Here is a 5,484-nt window from a genome sequence, read left to right on the forward strand (position 1 = left end):
ACTCCATATTTAGGTGCTTGTTTCTGTCAGGGTGTCAGTGTGATGCGGTAGGATGAAGTCAGGCACAGGACACAGAGCTAATCGAAAACGTACTTTACTCGTAGGTAACGTAAATAACATAACCTCCACGCTGGGAGGAAACAAACCCGCTCACCAGACGACAACCAAACATGAACAAACACGCACAACATACAGTGGGAGCCAGAGGGTTAAATAGGGAAGTAATCAATACCTAATGGGAACCAGGTGTGAACAACAAAGACAAGACAAGTAGAACACAGAAACATAGATCGGTAGCAGCTAGTACTCCGGTGACGACGAACGCCGAAGACTGCCCGAGCAAGGAGGAGGAGCAGCCTCAGCTGAATCCGTGACACATGTTTTCATTTAAATCCACAACTTGAATCCCTCCACAGCCTCATAGAGGATCTAGATACATTTTCTAACCGCTCTGGATTACAATCAAATTATGATAAATGTACTATATTACGTATTGGATCACTAAAAAATAAAACATTTACATTACCACAGTCTGCAAATAAAATGGTGTGATGGTGATGTGGATATACTCGGAATACATATCCCAAATGAAATCAATGATCTCACTCCAATACATTTTAATAGAAAGTTTGCAAAAATAGATAAGATCTTGCTACCATAGAAAGGTAAATATCTCCCGAGTGGCGCAGTGGCTAGCTGTGCCACTAGAGATCCTGGTTCGAATCCAGGCTCTGTCGTAGCCGGCCGCGACCGGGAGACCCATGGGGCGGCGCACAATTGGCCCAGCGTGGTCCAGGGTATGGGAGGGAATGGCCGGCAGGGATGTAGCTCAGTTGGTAGAGCATGGCGTTTAAAACGCCAGGGTTGTGGGTTCGATTCCCACGGGGGGCCAGTATGAAATAAAAAAATATATATATATATAAGAGCGTCTGCTAAATGGATAAACTCTGGATAAGAGCGTCTGCTAAATGTCTGAAATGTAAATACCTGTCTATTTGTGGAAAAATCACTCTGATTAACTCTTTAGTATTAACCCAGTTTACCTATTTGCTTATGGTCTTGCCTACTAGTGAACAGTTTTTTAAATTATATGAGAAAAAATTATTCAATTTGATTTGGAATGGCAAGCCAGACAAAATTAAACAGGCCTATTTATATAATGAATATGAATTAGGAGGACAGTAATTATTAAATATTAAAGTAAATTAGTAAGATTGTCTCACCCAATGTTCAAGAATGGCCTTTTTGCCTTTAATATCACTATTTCTAAAACAAGCCATAGAAAGTTGGTTGCAATTTCAATTTAATCGTCCAGAAACGACAGAACAAATACTGCAACAAATATTGTGGTTAAACTCAAATATACTAGTTGATAAAAAAAACATTCTTTTTTGAAAAAAGTGTTTAAAAAAGGTACAATCTTCGTAAATGTTAACATACAGTGGGGAAAAAAAGTATTTAGTCAGCCACCAATTGTGCAAGTTCTCCCACTTAAAAAGATGAGAGAGGCCTGTAATTTTCATCATAGGTACACGTCAACTATGACAGACAAAATGAGAAAAAAAATCCAGAAAATCACATTGTAGGATTTTTTATGAATTTATTTGCAAATTATGGTGGAAAATAAGTATTTGGTCAATAGCAAAAGTTTCTCAATACTTTGTTATATACCCTTTGGTGGCAATGACACAGGTCAAACGTTTTCTGTAAGTCTACGCAAGGTTTTCACACACTGTTGCTGGTATTTTGGCCCATTCCTCCATGCAGATCTCCTCTAGAGCAGTGATGTTTTGGGGCTGTCGCTGGGCAACACAGACTTTCAACTCCCTCCAAATATTTTTTATGGGGTTGAGATCTGGAGACTGGCTAGGCCACTCCAGGACCTTGAAATGCTTCTTACGAAGCCACTCCTTCGTTGCCCGGGCGGTGTGTTTGGGATCATTGTCATGCTGAAAGACCCAGCCACGTTTCATCTTCAATGCCCTTGCTGATGGAAGGAGGTTTTCACTCAAAATCTCACGATACATGGCCCAATTCATTCTTTCCTTTACACAGATCAGTCGTCCTGGTCCCTTTGCAGAAAAACAGCCACAAAGCATGATGTTTCCACCCCCATGGTGCACAGTAGGTATGGTGTTATTTGGATGCAACTCAGCATTCTTTGTCCTCCAAACATGACGAGTTGAGTTTTTACCAAAAATATATATTTTGGTTTCAACTGACCATATGACATTCTCCCAATCCTCTTCTGGATCATCCAAATGCACTCTAGCAAACTTCAGACGGGCCTGGACATGTACTGGCTTAAGCAGGGGGACACGTCTGGCACTGCAGGATTTGAGTCCCTGGCGGCGTAGTGTGTTACTGATAGTAGGCTTTGTTACTTTGGTCCCAGCTCTCTGCAGGTCATTCACTTGGTCCCCCCATGTGGTTCTGAGATTTTTGCTCACCGTTCTTGTGATCATTTTGACCCCACGGGGTGAGATCTTGCGTGGAGCCCCAGATCGAGGGAGATTATCAGTGGTCTTGTATGTCTTCCATTTCCTAATAATTGCTCCCACAGTTGATTTCTTCAAACTAAGCTGCTTACCTATTGCAGATTCAGTCTTCCCAGCCTGGTGCAGGTCTACAATTGTGTTTCTGGTGTCCTTTGACAGCTCTTTGGTCTTGGCCATAGTAGAGCTTGGAGTGTGACTGTTTGAGGTTGTGGACAGGTGTCTTTTATACTGATAACAAGTTCAAACAGGTGCCATTAATACAGGTAACAAGTGGAGGACAGAGGAGCCTCTTAAAGAAGAAGTTACAGGTCTGTGAGAGCCAGAAATCTTGCTTGTTTGTAGGTGACCAAATACTTATTTTCCACCATAATTTGCAAATAAATTCATTAAAAATCCTACAATGTGATTTTCTGGAATATTTTTTCTCAATTTGTCTGTCATAGTTGACGTGTACCTATGATGAAAATTACAGGCCTCTCTCATCTTTTTAAGTGGGAGAACTTGCACAATTGGTGGCTGACTAAATACTTTTTTTCCCCCACTGTATATGTATGTATATGTATTTATATGTATGTACGTATAAGTACAGTGGGGAGAACAAGTATTTGATACACTGCATATTTTGCAGGTTTTCCTACTTACAAAGCATGTAGAGGTCTGTAATTTTTGTCATAGGTACACTTCAACTGTGAGAGACGGAATGTAAAACAAAAATCCAGAAAATCACATTGTATGATTTTTAAGTAATGAATTTGCATTTTATTGCATGACATAAGTATTTGATCACCTACCAACCAGTAAGAATTCCGGCTCTCACATATGTCACGAACCGGCTCAAGTTCGTAACAAAAGGGAGACACGTGGAGACAAGGAGTACTCAAAGTATATATTTATTAATTAAAGTAAACTAAATCAAATAACAATGGTGTGTGTAATCAGTAATCAGTAGTGTACGTGAGTGTTTGCATGCATAAATGTAATATGGAAAAGTGTTGAAAAGTGCCAAAGCAAACAACCCAAAAAGGCCTCAAAAATATCACAACCAAGATCAAAGTAACTGCCTGGAGAGAGTCTCCCTAATGAATGTGGAAGAGGTCCATTTATCCTGGGACACACCCGGCCCAGGTGTTTCCCATGTAGCTGACGACCCTCCCAACTCCGCCCCACCGGCATCCTAACAAGGAAACAAGAACAAAGAGAGAATACGGCAGACAGAGTGGGAGGGTCGTCACACCCCCCCATAAGACCGGGGACCAACAAGGACCCCGGACCAACGTACCAGCCCCTGCGTCCCAAACTGACAAATTGTACATGTTCACACCTCCACTTGCCCCACCCATCATCCTCCTCTCCAGACCTCAGCAACCTTTACACAGGAAGCAACCTTTAAGAGGAAAGAAGAACACAAGACTAGGAGGGGACAAACAGGAAAGATAGAACATGACAAAATCAAACAATGGTCGGTCACATCAATATTCATGAACAGGGCGCACGTCACCCTGCCCAACCACCTTTCCAAGGTATACCACAGTCGCCTGAGCAAACTCACATTCAGCCAAATTCATCGTGAGGCGACCCGCAGCCAGACGTCCGAACAAGGCCTGAATACGGGACAGATGCTCCTCCCAAGCATCTGCATATATCACTACATCGTCCAGATAAACAGCGCAACCGGCCAGACCAGAGACAACCCTGTTCATAAATCGCTGAAAAGTGGCAGGCGCATTACGCAGTCCGAAACTCATAACCGAATACGAGTACAGACCAACAGGTGTAATAAAGGCAGAGATTTCACGTGCCCTACTCATCAGTGGCACCTGCCAATACCCCTTTAACAGGTCAAATTTGCTCACAAACGTAGCTGCGCCGACTTGACCAACGCAGTCCTCCATCCGAGGAAGAGGAAATGAATCCGGCCCAGTGACATCGTTTACCTTACGGTAGTCCGTACAAAATCTATTTGTTCCATCCGATTTACTGCCCAAGATACAGGGAGAAGCCCAACTGGAGAAAGAAGGATCTGCTATTTTACTCTCCAGCATGTACCTGACCTCAGCATCCAGACAACGCAGTTTCTCTGAAGAAACTCTATAGAACCGTTGACGAATGGGGTCAGCATCTCCAATGTCAATATCATGTTCTATTAAGTTTGTACGTGTAGGTGTATCCAAAAACAACCCTGGAAATCTCCGAATCAAACCAACCCTCTCTTTCCGCTCATCAACAGGTAGATGAGTAAGAAGGCTATCTACAATCTCCAGTGTCTCTGAATTTTTCAATCTACCCTGCAGTATGCAATCGTCAGGACCAGAAACATCTTCCTGCTCCTGCACAGACCTAGCATGACCAGAACTCAGGGAATAAACAATATCAGCCAAAAGAACAGCCTTACCGTCCTCTGTAGACTCCCCCTGTTCAGTCTCAGAGGAACGTGCATAATAGGGTTTTAACAAATTTACATGGCACAGTTGGTGTGCTTTCCTCCGTTCTGGAGTGGCAACTAGATAATTTTGCTCAGTGTACTGGCGCACCACTGTATATGAACCTTGAAACTTGGCTTGAAAAGGAGAACCAACAATTGGCAGCAGAGCCAGAACCTGATCACCTGGACTAAAGTGATGAGGCTCAGCTCGGCGATCATATATGCTCTTCATCCTGTCCTGTGAAGATGATAGCTCCTCTTTAGCCATTTCACCAGCGGCATACAAGCGTCGCCGAAAATCACCCACATATGATAACAGGGACTGAGGAGGCTCGGGAGACTTCCAGTCATCCTGGAGAACAGATAAAAGCCCACGCACCCGATGTCCAAACACTAGGTCATTTGGGCTAAAACCCGTGCTCTCCTGTGAAACCTCCCTAGCAGCTAACAGTAACCAAGGCAACCCCTCCTCCCAATCCTTATCCATCTCAGTACAATAAGCTCTCAACAAAGACTTAAGTGTTTGATGGAAACGTTCCAGTGCTCCTTGACTTTGGGCATGAT

General features: G+C 43.1%; 1 non-coding gene across 1 annotated transcript; it reads left to right on the forward strand.

Annotated features, from left to right (window-relative positions):
• The first annotated feature begins 811 nt into the window (after window positions 1–811).
• trnal-uaa lies at window positions 812–892 on the forward strand. The gene has a single exon. It is a non-coding gene; the product is annotated as a tRNA-Leu (tRNA).
• The last annotated feature ends 4,592 nt before the right edge of the window (window positions 893–5,484 follow it).

Source organism: Coregonus clupeaformis, chromosome 3 (genome assembly GCF_020615455.1).
Source record: "Coregonus clupeaformis isolate EN_2021a chromosome 3, ASM2061545v1, whole genome shotgun sequence".
NCBI lineage: Eukaryota > Metazoa > Chordata > Actinopteri > Salmoniformes > Salmonidae > Coregonus > Coregonus clupeaformis.